Genomic DNA, 14,528 nt, shown 5'->3' with positions numbered 1-14,528 from the left:
TGATCTGCGTGTCATTGGACACCACTGATCACGTGGTAAAAGGCCGCTGTGATTGGCCTTTTACCACATCACGTGATCGGCTGTGTACGTAGGACACAGCGATCACGGAGATTGCCGGGTGCGCGCCCCCTGGGGCGCGCAGGAGAGCGCGTTCTGGGAGGACGTCATATGACGTCCACTCAGAACTGGCCGGCCGCAGTGTAGCCGTCATTCGGCTATCTGCGGTCGGCAACTAGTTAAGTAAACCCGTGGCTTTTCATTTCACCTGGGCAGGGCATCAGGTACATGAATTGAGGGGGATGACCATTGAACATGTCAGCTGTGCAGTAAGAGGAGGTGACCAAGATAATTCCCTCCTCCAGCGTGAAACATACTGGATATATACCCTTGGTACAACACAAGAAGGGGGGCTCAATACCAATACATCATATTTAAGTTTTTTGGAGGACAGATGATGTTTGGTTGCAACGTCTACCCAGAATTGAATGTGTCCATAATTTTTGTACATACTTGGTCTTTTTCAGGTTTTTTCCCTTTCTGTTTTCTATCTCACATCACCGACACTCTTTTTTTTTCAGGAGCATGTGAGCTGACCACACGTTTTGCTGCTTTATTTTTAATTTTTTAATTTATTTATTTAATATATTTTTTATTTATTTTTCCTCTTCTTTGTGATAGTTTGGCTGTTTTCCTAATTTCATTCTTCTTTTCTGTTTCTTTGATCGTCCTTTTTTATTTCATTTTTAAATTTCTTCCCTTTTATCTTTTTTTTATGTACACCCACGAGCCAATACTTGTTGGCTCGGAACTTTTTCAGCTCACCGGCCCCTACACATCTAAGCTTACCCTGCCCACTGACCAACCCGATACTGGCATCACAGTTCCCATGACTCCGGACGCTGTTCTCCTCCCTTCCTTCCCCCCCAGGTCCCATTATGTAGGCGTAGACTGAACTTTACCTATGAAGAGAGTAAAAGAGCTATTATAAAATTTTAAACAGATATCCCTTATATTGGATACAATTGTCAGTATATGTGCATCTAGCAGAGACTGTCTTGGAGTGCTGACCCAACCTCTCATTGTCAGTTCTACAGGGGATTACAAGAGATAATATTAAGATAGATTCAACTACTTATACTGGTTTCATTTAAAATACATTTAATTATTTATTGGATGCACAACACCTTTTCTTTTCTGTCCAGAGTTCATCATCAACATTTTCGCTGCCAAGGCCATTATACCTGCCCAGTTATTTCTTTATTTTACATTATGGAGTTATTATTATTATCATACAGTATTTATAAAGCGCCAACAGTTCGCTCAGTGCTGTACATTACAGAGGGGGACAGAACATGCGACAGTACAGTAACAATACAATGCAAAACACGAGGGGTTCGAGGGCCCTGCTCTTTCGAGCTTACAATCTAGGAGGGAGGGGATGGTGGTACATAGCTGTGGGGGATGGAGTGGTAGGAAGAGTGGACAATCATTTGGCTCTGTAATGGCAATAATTGGAAGGAATCAGGAACTGGCCACTGTAGTCCCCTGAAAATATAAAAAGCCAACATTGGATTCAACTTGCCTGGAAATAGAAATATCAGTCTTGGGTTTAGTTAACCTTTAAAAAGGAAGATATCCTTGTGTTTTCCTGGTTGCATTTCAGAGCCAAGGGCACAAGGGGTTGATTTACAGTATTAAAAGGCAAATAGACTATGCACTTTGCAAGCGCAGTTGCACTTATTTTTCCCCAAAGCTTAGTGCATGTGGTGAAATTCTGCCGATTTCCATTATTCAGTCATATGCAAGCAAAAATGCTCTTTTTTTTTTTATTATTTTCCTTCTACCTGTTTGGGCATTCTTTACAAAGTAAAGCTTCACCACATTCACTAAGCTCTGAGGAAAATGTGTGCAACTGCACTTGCAAAGTGCACAGTCTATTTGCCTTTAGTAAATCCACCTCAGTGTTAGGCCACAATATTACCGGTGATTTAGGCAGGTGCGAATTGTAGCGGCAGAAATTCTGATTCCTGCTGTGGTCCTGAGCAGCTAGGTGAGGCTGCTGGCCCTGTCTGCTATAATGACAGGTCGATGGCACCCACAGAGATTTGTCTGCACAGCCAGCATCTACCTGCTGTGATCAATGCTGGATGTACTTAGTGGCCACAGCTATTCACAGCTCTCTGCACAGCCAGTGATTACTTACGGTGATCGCTGCTGGACGCACACAAAGTGCGGTCAGCAGCGATCACCGCAGATAATTGCTGCCTGTGTGGACAGTCGCAAATACCTGCAGTCGCCGGCCTTGTTCACTGTAATGACAGATCACTGGCAGCCACGCGTACAGTGGGTAGAATAAGCATTGAACACGTCACCATTTTTGTCAGTAAATATATTTCTAAAGGTGCTATTGACATGAAATTTTCACGTCGGTAACAACCCATGCAATCAGGGTGGATAAAAATCAATAATTTTTTTTAAAAAAATCAGATTTTTTTTATTTAAATCTGATTTTTTTTTAATAAAATGCTTTTTTTTTAGGAAAATATATTACCATCCAAAGGTTATTCCATCATGAAATAAGTTTTTTAGTTTTTTAATTATGTAGAATAAGGCTGTATATGTTTAATTTGTTTGGTAAATAAATTCCATGAATCCATTCACAATGTCGCTCTTCCAGAGGTTTTTGTAAGATTATTGGGCAGTTTCTCTGCCTACAAGATATTATCACAGATGTTCGGTTTACTTTTGCAGGTCTCAAAACTGAATTTGACTCAGCGGAGATCACATGCCTCTTCTTCACAGCAAAAATGTTATAACATGAACAGAGTTAAGAAAAAGACCTTCATCCTAACTTCTACAAACCTATGAATACAGAATCGACCCCTTCAGTGATAAGTTTCAAGAAGTTCAGTGAATAGAATAGAAACAATATTTTTCTGATTGTTTGGAGTGGAATAGATCTGCACAAGAAGAAAGTGAAACTAAGTGTGAGGAGGAAGGGGCTGACAGTCTAAGTTTCTTAAAATATATATATTTTGTTTAGCCAAATTAGTTACCAAACATGGATGTTTAAGCAAATCACGTATGCTGGAATGTTATTGTTTCAGTTGAATAAATCTATTTAAATTGTTATTATTAAGGGAATGATTATTTTTCTCCTTCCTAAGTACAAAACGTTGTCCAAATATGAATGATTAACCTATTAAACTGGGGATAAAAAACTAATATGAAAAGTTGTTATTCTAAAAATCTTCATCTACTTGTATATTAAAGTTATACCAGCAAGAATTAGTCTTTATGTAGAAAACTAGGATTTAAATCAAGCCTTACTGACTAGTGATTTAAATCGTGATTTAAAGCAAATCCACCCTGCATGCAATCCATACATACAAAGACACCAAAACAAATAGGTTCAGAAATTAAGTTATGTGTAATAAAATGGAATGACACAGGGAAAAAGTATTGAACACGCCAACTAAAATGTAGTTAATACTTGGTACAAAATCCTTTGTTGGCAATGACAGCTTCAAGACGCCTCCAGTATGGAGAAACTAGTTGCATACATTACCAGGTGTGATTTTGGCCCATTCTTCCACACAGTCTTCAAATCTTGAAGGTTCTGTGGGCCTCTTCTATGAACTCTGATCTTTTGTTCTTTGCATAGATTTTCTATTGGATTCAAATCAGGTGATTGGCTGGGCCATTCTAGCAGTTTTATTTTCTTTCTTTGAAACCAATTGAGAGTTCCATTGGCTTTGTGTTTGGGATCCAACAAAGGATTTTGTACCAAGTATTAAATACATTTCAGTTAGCGTGTTCAATACTTTTTCCCTGTGTCATTCCATTTTATTCCACATAACTTAATTTCTGAATGTATTTGTTTTGGTGTCTTTGTAGGTATGGATTGCATGGGTTGTTACCGACATGTGATGAAAATTTCATGTCAATAGCACCTTAGAAATATATTTACTGAGAAAAATGGTGACGTGTTCAATACTTATATTACCCTCTGTATTTGTGGCTGTCTGCACAGTCAGAGATTACCTGTTGTGATCAATGCTGGACACACTTAGCAGCCACAGGTATTCATAGCTGTTCGCACAGCCAGTGATTACCTGCGGTGATCGCTGTTGGATGCACACAAAGTGGGTTTAGCAACGATCACCGCAAGTAATCGCTGGCCATGCGGACAGCTATGAATATTTGCAGCCTCCAGCAAACTGTCATTGTAGTGAACAGTGCCAGCGGCTGCACCTAGCCGCTCGGAGCCACAGCAGGAATCAGAAGATTTCTGTCGCTACAAATTGCTTCATATTAAATCACTGGTGTGAATGTAGCCTTAGGATCACCTTTGCTTTTCAGTGCTTTGAATTAAGCATTTTATCATTGAGCAGTGCAGGGGATACTAGCCAAGAAGTAATGATAGTAACTGAAAGTAGTAAGTGTTAAGCTGGCCATAGAATTTCAAATGGAATATTTTAGGAAAAGTCTTAGGAGAAATCCCAAGAAAATTCTCAGAACAGCCATTTGTCGTTTGAAAGATTACGTTTGGTTTTAACAGTTGATTCTGGAATGAATGGACTTTACCGAACGAAAATCACATACACTGTTAGAAATTCGTTCATTCGAGAGAAAATATTCTGTCCTGCTCCTATGAATTTTCTAGTCAATGTGGTCAAAATCGAAGATCGATTAATAATTAAAAAAACAAACACTTTCTTAAAACCTTCTTTTCCCAAGAATTTTTACTCAATATTCTAGCCATCTATGGCCGGCTTTAGTCACTATTCACACAGAATTTCTGTAACTCATGGATGTTGTTAGACGCCAGGTCTAAAAACAAAGACCCCAGGTCTCTGACCTGCAGTTAAAGCTGAACTCCGGGCTTCTCTTCAGTCTTGCACAGTTGTACAGACTTCTCTCCTGGACTGAAAGGGCTTACTCGGATTTCACTGTATACTTTTGTTTAAGAATGCAAAAAGCAGCACATTGTCTAGCTAGTCAGTTCAAACATAATGAACCATTTGCCACCCACCCTATGGCTGAAAGTCGGCCAGCAAATGTCATCAGCGTTCCGGGTGGACGCATCCTCCCGCAAATGCGCAGATTGCGCTCCTGCAGAGCCACGTAGCGGCGCGATCTGTCACCGGCTGTGTACCTCGGAGTATCGGCCCCCGTTGCCTGTACCATGTCCAATCACAGCAGGTCACATGACAGTTGTATACAATGGATGGCTTCATTCATGCCATCCATTGTATACTGGTGTCTAGCTGTGAATGGTCACAGCTAATCACATGCACATATCATGTGATTAGCTGTGGCCAAATCACAGCTAAGCACAAAAAAAAAAAAACCCTGAATGAATCGATGTCATTCAGGTAAATGCTTGCTTATAGCAAAGTAATTCTTTGCTATAAGAAAATTGTGTAAAAAAAAAAAAAAAATACTGATCACTTCCCCAAAGTAGTACAATGTTACTATGGTAACATTGTACTACTTTGGTCATAGTGAAATATGAAAAAAAAAATATCTTAAAAAAATTTTATAAAAATAAAAAATTAAAACAATTAACAAAAAAAATTTTTTTTTTTTCATACTGTCACCAGTCAGTGTCCCTGATCACCGCCATGCCAGTTATATGATGACGCTGTACTGCACTGGTGACAGTATGTAAAAAAAAAAAAAAATAGTGAAACTAATTTTTTTAATTTTTTCATTTTCGGAAAAATTATGACAAAAAAAATACAACTTAAAAAAACTTGCCATGACTCTTATGAAGTACGTCGGACTGACTACTTTGCAAAAAGGGGACATTTGGGGGATATCTGTACTGTTCTGACATTCTTGGACCTCAAGAAATTAGTTTGGCCGTCAGTACTTCAGGATTGATCAATAATCAGATCTATACCATAGTTTGTGAACTCTAAAACTTTCCTACAAACTAAAAAATACATCCTAATTTGGGTTATTTTCACCAAAGACATGTAGCAGAATACATCTCGGCCTAAATTTATGAAGAACAGTTATTTATTTGCAAACTTTTATAACAGAAACAAAGAAAAATGTGTTTTTTTCAAAATATTTGGTCTTTTTTTGTTAATTTAGCAAAAAATAAAAACCCCAGCGGTGATTAAATACCACCAAAAGAAAGCTCTAGTTGTGTGAAGAAAATGATAAAATTTTAGTTTGGGTACAATGTTGTATGACCGCGCAATTGTCATTCAAAGTGTGAGAGCGCTGAAACCTGAAAACTGGCCTGGGCAGGAAGGGGTAAAATTGCCCGGTATTGAATTGGTTAAAAGTACAGCATCAAAAGTCCAGACTTGCTCAGGTAACTACAAACCCCAGAACATGTCTGCACAAAATTTCAACAAAGGAAAAATAGCACTTCCACCTGCTGCACTAGATGGGCAACAATGAGACAACCCCCAAAACAGGAATGGTTTTACAGGTGGAGGCCACTGATATTTTTTTCCCTACTCATTTCTGACTGTTTTTTGCTAGTTTTGCATTTGGCCAGGGTCAGTGTCACTACTGGTAGCATGAGGCGATACTTGGACCCTACAGAGGTTGCACAGGCAGTCCAACTCCTCCAGGATGGCACATCAATACGTGCCAGGAGGTTAGCTTTGTCTCCCAGCACAATCTCAAGAGCATGCAGGAGATTCCAGGAGACAGACAGTTACTCTAGGAGAGCTGGATAGGGCCGTAGGTCTTTAACCCCTCAGCAGGACCAGTATCTGCTCCTTTGTGCAAGGAGGAACAGGATGAGAACTACCGGAACCCTACAAAACGACCTCCAGCAGGCCACTGGTGTGAATGTCTCTGACCAAACAATCAGAAACAGACTTTATGAGGATGGCCTGAGGGCCAGACGTTCTCTAGTGGGCCCTGTGTTCACTGCTCGGCAACATAGAGCTTGATTGGCATTGAACACCAGAAATGGCAGGTCCACCACTGGCGCCCTGTGCTTTTCACAGATGAGAGCAGGTTCACCCTGAGCACATGTGACAGACGTGGGTCTGGAGAAGCCGTGGAGAACGTTATGCTGCCTGTAACATGGTTCAGCATGACCGTTTTGATGGTGGGTCAGTAATGGTTTGGGGAGGCATATCCATGGAGGGATGTACAGACCCCTACAGGCTAGACAATGGCACCCCAACTGCCATTAGGTATCGGGATGAAATCCTTGGACCCATTGTCAGACTCTATGCTGGTGCAGTGGGTCCTGGGTTCCTCCTGGAGCACGACAATGCCTGGCTTCATGTATTGAGAGTATACAGGCAGTTCTGCTGGAAGTAGTCATCAGAAGATGGGTACACTGTAGTCATAAAGGGATGGACATGGTCAACAGCAATACTCAGGTAGGCCGTGGCGTATAAACGATGCTCAATTGGTACTAAGGGGCCCCAAGTATACCAAGAAAATATCCCTTACACCACCAGCCTGAACCATTGATACAAGTCAGGATGGATCCATGCTTTCATGTTGTTTATGCCAAATTCTGACCCTACCATCTGAATGTTTCAGCTGAAATCGAGACTCATCAGACAAAGCAGCGTTTTTCCAATCTTCTATTGTCTAATTTTGGTGAGCTTGTGCGAATTGTAGTCTCCTTTACTGTTCTTAACTGATAGGAGTGGCACCCGGCGTGGTGTTCTACTGCTGTAGCCCATCTGCTTCAAGGTTCGATGTGTTGTGCATTCAGAGATGGTATTCTGCATACCTTGGTTGTAACGAGTGGCTTTGAGTTACTGTTGCCTTTTTATCATCTCAAACTAGTCTACCATTCTCCTCTGACATCAACAAGGTATTTTCGTCCACACAACTGCCGCTCACTGGATATTTTTCAGACCATTCTCTGTAAACCCTAGAGATGGTTGTACATGAAAATCCCAGTAGATCAGCAGTTTTTAAAATACTCAGACCATACTCCATCTTGCACCAACAACGATGTCATGTTCAAAGTCACCTAAATTCTTTTTCTTCCCCATTCTGAGGTTTGAACTTCAGCAAGTTGTCTTCACCATGTCTAGACTCCTAAATGCATTGAGTTGCTGCCATGTGATTGGCTGATTAGGAATTTGTGTCAGCAAGCAATTGAACAGGTGTACCTAATAAAGTGGCCGGTGAGTGTATATATACTCAAATGGAAAAGCGGCATCCCCCATCCCCCTAACACAATAACACATAAATATTTTTTATAATACATATATATATATATATATATATATATATATATATATATATATATACAGTTGTGACCAAAATTATTCAACCCCCAATGCTGTAAAGGGGTTTAGGGACTATAGTGTACATTTGGAATTGTATTCAGAATCAAATCCTACAAGGACGTTGTAACTACCCAAATGCAACTAAAATGACATCAATTGTTTATGTAATACAGTAGTAAATGGTTCTTATGTGGTTTCTTCATTGCCACAATTATTCAACCCCTTAAAGACTACCACTCTGAAGAACAGAGGTTCATACAGGTGCTTTCCATCAGGTATTGAAAACACCTGTGGATGTCACCGAGCAGCAATCAAGCATAATAAGCACCAATTAGGCAGCTTTAAAATGACTGTGATACTCAGCTCCTTCTAGACATTTACTGGTGTGGTTACAAACATGGTGAAGGCAAGAGAATGGTCCAGGAAGACAAGAGAAGAGGTGATTTCTCTTCACAGGAAGGGCAATGGCTATAAGAAGATTGCAAAGATGTTAAACATACCAAGAGACACCTTAGGAAGCATCATTCGCAAATTCAAGGCAAAGGGCACTGTTGAAACGCTACCTGGTCGTGGCAGAAAGAAGATGCTGACTTCGACTGCTGTGCGCTACCTGAAGCGTAGAGTGGAGAGAAGTCCCCGTGTGACTGCTGAGGAACTGAGAAAAGATTTGTCAGATGTGGGTACAGAAGTTTCAGCCCAGACAATAAGACGCACACTGCGTAATGAAGGCCTCCGTGCCAGAACTCCCAGGCGTACCCCCTTGCTGTCTCCAAAGAATAAGAAGAGTCGACTGCAGTATGCCAAAAGCCATGTGGACAAACCACAAAAGTTGTGGGATAGTGTTCTGTGGACTGATGAAACAAAATTAGAACTGTTTGGGCCCATGGATCAACGCTATGTTTGGAGGAGGAAGAACAAGGCCTATGATGAAAAGAACACCTTGCCTACTGTGAAGCATGGTGGAGGGTCAATCATGCTTTGGGGCTGTTTTGCTTCTGCAGGTACAGGGAAGCTTCAGCGTGTGCAAGGTACCATGAATTCTCTTCAGTACCAGGAGATATTGGATGGAAACGTGATGCAGTCCGTCACACACCTGAGGCTTGGGAGACGTTGGACCTTTCAACAGGACAATGATCCCAAGCATACCTCCAAGTCCACTAGAGCATGGTTGCAGAGGAAAGGCTGGAACATTTTGGAGTGGCCATCGCAGTCACCAGACTTAAATCCGATTGAGAACCTCTGGTGGGACTTAAAGAAAGCAGTTGCAGTGCGCAAGCCTAAGAATGTGACTGAACTGGAGGCCTTTGCCCATGAAGAATGGGCGAAGATACCCGTAGATCGCTGCAAGACACTTGTGTCAAGCTATGCTTCACGTTTAAAAGCTGTTATAACTGTAAAAGGATGCTGTACTAAGTACTAAGATTGAATGTCACTTGGGGGTTGAATAAAACTGATAATGCTGTGAGCACAGAAAAGACATTTGTGGTTATTTCATTATAACTGTTATGTTATATTTGTCTGACCTACAAGTGCCTCTTTAATGTAAATGTAAGCAAGATGACTGAATGATCAAAAGCAATGTCAAACTGGCCAAAACACTCAATTTCAGTGGGGGTTGAATAATTTTGGTCACAACTGTATATATACATACACTATATTGCCAAAAGTATTGGGACCCCCTCCAAATCATTGGATTCAGGTGCTCCAATCACCTCCATGGCCACATTTGTAGAAAATCAAGCACCTAGGCATGCAGACTACTTCTGCAAACATTTGTGAAAGAATGGGTCACTCTCAGGAGTTCAGTGAATTCAAGCGTGGTACCGTGATAGGTTGCCACCTGTGCAACAAGTCCATCCGTGACATTTCCTCGCCAATAAATATTCCACAGTAAACTGTTATTGGTAATACAACAAAGTGGAAGCAACTGGGAAAAGCAGCAAAGCAGCCGCAAAGTGGTAGGCCACGAAAATGACAGAGCGGGGTCAGCGCATGCTGAAGCGCACAGTGTGCAGAAGTCACCAACTGTTTGCAGAGGCAATAGCTAAAGACCTCCAAATGTCATGTGGCCTTCAGATTAGCACAATATGGGGTTGTTTTTCAGGGGTTGGGCTTGGCCCCTTAGTTCAAGTGAAGGGAACTCTTAAGGCGTCAGCATACCAAGACATTTTGGACAGTTTCATGCTCCCAACTTTGTGGGAAGAGTTTGGGGATGGCCCCTTCCTGTTCCAACATGAGTGCACAAAGCAAAGTCCATAAAGACATGGATGAGCGAGTTTGAGGTGGAGGAACTTGACTGGCCTGCACAGAGTCCTGACCTCAACCGGATAAAACACCTTTGGAATGAATTAGAGCGGAGACTGCGAGCCAGGCCTTCTCGTCTGACATCACTATCTGACCTCTCAAATGTACTTCCGTTAGAATGGTCAAACATTCCCATAGACACCCTCCTAAATCTGTTGGGCAGCCTTCCCAGAAGAGTTGAAGCTGAACAGGGTGGGCCAACTCAATATTGAACCCTACGGACTAGGACTAAATATATAAATATAGCACTAGAGTTGTAAATGATTTTGTAGCAATGCCTATCACAGGATGTGATGCTGTAAGTGAAGCATCCCCTGCTGAATACACTTTTTTTTAGTCCTAACAAAAAATGTCTCTGTGTGGCACAATAAACATCTTTCATTTTTATTCAAAGGAAGGCAGCAATATAACTAAACACTTGTATCTTTTTATTCATAATGATTATCTGTGGAGATCCTGCATAATAAGCAATTTATTCTGAAATGGTAACCTGCAAAGCTCACTTCATTTGATGGATATCCATTTTAGGAGAAATTATGCAGCAAAAACAAGTTTGGCTGTAATTAACAATTGTCTAGTGTCCTGCGGCAGGCATTTCATGGTGATGGCCTGAATTTATTCATGTTTTTAATTCGGTGCAATGCAGTTAAAGGGGAACTACAGGCAGATTTACATTTCCACTGTTTAGTGTGACACTTATGAGAACAATTCATCCCTATCGAATGTAGAACGTATCCTTCGCTTATATACCTGTTATGTGCTTATATTACACAGAATGCTGATACTGCAATATTTGTCTTGCATTCACATGACCTTTTTTTCTTATTTAGTTACCTGCTGTAGGAGCCTGTGCTAGGCCTGCTGAGAAAAAAATACACCTTATTCAAGTAGCCAAATTACCAGATTTGTCCAAAGTTGTAAGACACATAAAACAAACAGAGCGCAGCTCAGCCACCCATTGACTGTGATTGACAGCAGCGGGAGCCAATGATTTGACTATAAATAGATCAATGAGTTTGTTAGCTCTCACACGGATGCACTGAGCAGGCTAGAAACTGAGCCATGGGGAGCAGAAAAGAACTGTCATAAGACCTGCATAACAAGGTAATGGACTTTATAAAGATGGAAAAGGATATAAAAAGATATCCAAAGCCTTGACTATGCCAGTCAGTACTGTTCAATAAACGTAAGTAGTGGACAATTCAGGGATATCTTGATATCAAGCCAAGGTCAGGTAGACCAAGAACGATTGCAGTCACAACTGCCAGAAAAATGGTCCGTGATACAAAGAAAACCCCACATGTAAGCTCAGGAGAAGTACAGGCTGCTCTGGAAAAGACAGTGTGGTTGTTTCAATGAGCACAATACAACAATACTTGAAGAAAAATGAGCTGCATGGTCGAATTGCCAGAAAGAAGCCTTTACTGCGCCAATGCCACAAAATAGCCCAGTGAGGCATGTCAAGGTGTTGGGACTGTCCAGAACTCCCTTCTTGATGAACTCTGAGCAAAATACAAATTTCAGGAATAAATTGGACGGTTACCAAAAAAATCTGGCACACAGAAGGCCCATTCTACAAACAACTAAGAATTTTCAGGAAGCTAAGAAGTAACATACTGTACAGCCTTTGATTCGGGGGAATGGTTGCTTCCATATGGAGATGATGACCACCGGCAGTATAGAATAAAATAGGTTATCTATGAACCCATGTTCTCTTCATGAAAGAACTTCTCTTAAAAGTACACTACAGTCAGAATTGAAAATGAAGGTATGACATGCATATAGAGAACCCAGTCTACCTCCTCAAGGCTTTGCTTTTCTCTTCCAGATATTGCTTTGGTGTGTAATATGCTAATCTGTGAACCTTGTATGGTAGTAACAATTCTCCTTACTTGGGTTCCACACAGTATGTTAGTTTTCAGCTCTGAAAAGCGGATTTGGTTTTTTGGAGTGGGTCTTTCTAGTTGAAAAACTTTAAATTGACTATTTTTAATCCTTATGTTGCTAGCATTAGTAAATAGATAGAAAGATATATTATATTTACTTGCTTTAAACTTGTTTTTTTTTTTTTTACATTTCTTCAGTTATGTCCTGTTTTCTGGCCCAGGCCAAAATTATGTCATACATCCCAGGAGTATTCAGGAGGGTCTTTCCTCAGCTAAGCACACCCACCTGCCTGCATGCCTGTGTTAGGGATCCAGGTATGACCAGAAATGTGTGGACTGATACAGGGAAGTAGCAGGCTTCAGGAACACAGGTGTAGTCAGGCTGGAGAGGTGGAATGGTCAGGCAGGCCGTAAGGTACTGTCAGGTGCCGCCTGGCAGTGTCTCTAGCAGCCCACAGCACGGATTTCCTCAGGGCGCGGGGTCTAAGTCCCAGCCTGCTATTCACCAGGGCCCCTGATGGTGGGGATGGACTTGGTGCAGACTGGAACCAGGTCGCAACCCCTGAGTGCGTCCGGCTGTGGTAGAGAGTACTGGCAGGGGAGTGCAGGAACGGAGTCTGATGGGAAGAGGCAGGCAGACCTACTAGAGGTGATCCGTGTGGGATGGGTGGATCGTCGGGTGAAGTAAGCGTAGTCAGACAGGCCGGGTCGGTATCGTGCGGGCAGCGTGGTACAGGAGGAGCAAGCAGAGAATGGTCGGGGTCACAAGCCAGGTTCAGCAGGTAGCGGGCAGCGCGGTACCGAGGATCAGGCAGAAGGATGGTCAGGCAAGCCAGAGGTTCAACAGGAGACGGTCAGCAGAGGTCAGGATCAAAGCAGGGTCAGCAACGAGGCAGGAACACAGGATACCAGGTACAGGGGCTCATGGGAAACATACACCAAGGCCCTGATCATTCCTTAAATACACTTCCTGCAATCAGCTTCAGGTGTTGGCTGACTGCAGGAATGAGCTTCTGGCTGGTGAGAGCACCCGCTGGTCAGCCCTGGTACTGCAGCCCACACGGCAGGTGAGTCCCACAACCAGTGCTGAGTCTATTCCCGACAGCCTGGGATAAATGTGGTTGTAAACCCTTACAAATACCCAGTGAAGTGACTGGCTTCAGGTGCTAAACAGAGAAGAGACAAATCCTCCTACATAAGTTTTACCTGTTTAGTTGTCACCATCTCTTCTTTACATGCTTTCATAGTCCAGAATTTATAAAGCTTGTTTTAGCTGTAAGAAAAAAGGGGCGGAGAACTGAAACTACACAATGCAGAGTTGTGAGGGGAGCTCTAACAGCTAATTGGAGGGAAAGAACACCCCCCTTAACACCCCACACAGAAACAGAGCTGAGGCTGTCAATTACATGGTGTGTTCTGGAGGTCCCTTCCTTCTCACCTTTTTTCTCTTGGTATCAGAAAAACTTGTCAGTAGAGACTCATGTGGTTAGCAGAGGAACAAAGCAGCAGACAGAAATGACACTTAATTGCTCTTACTTGAGATAAGTACACACTATAGAGGGGTATGCTTTGTTCATATGTCATGTCTGAGGTTTATTCCACTTAAAGACAGATGGATTCGGGAAATGCTTCATCAATCATCTACCCTTATTCTTGATGGCCGTGGCTAGAAATGCTAGGGGGTTATTTTCAAAGTGATTTCTCAGCAAAATAAATCATGGAGTTGTGGATGGACAGGTGAGTTTGCTTTGAATATTAAAAATGAATTTAATAGCCTTTTTGGTTTAGCAGACCAAAATACAAAAGTTAAAGTGGAATTCCAGACTATCCCTAGCTAATCTTAAAAACGCTCCCTCCCCAACACCTATGATGAGTACAAAATAAAAAAAAAAAGGAAACCTCCGCTTTACCACACAGAATGTCAAAATATGTATAACTTATATCTGACACCAAAAATTATGTAACTGTGCATGTAAATATAACTCATTTGTTGCCACTGTTCACTGTAATGTGCTCCCACATCAAAAATTTAAACAAACCCTAAAAAGTGTAGCGCAACAAAAAAAACTTCTTCATTATAAATCCCACCATCCAAACTTGTGCC

This window comes from Staurois parvus, unplaced genomic scaffold (genome assembly GCF_062004578.1).
Source record: "Staurois parvus isolate SC_StPar_1 unplaced genomic scaffold, SC_StPar_1.0 ptg001283l, whole genome shotgun sequence".
NCBI classification, from domain to species: Eukaryota; Metazoa; Chordata; class Amphibia; order Anura; family Ranidae; genus Staurois; species Staurois parvus.
The sequence above is the reverse complement of the archived record's forward strand: the minus strand, read 5'-3'. Positions refer to the sequence as shown.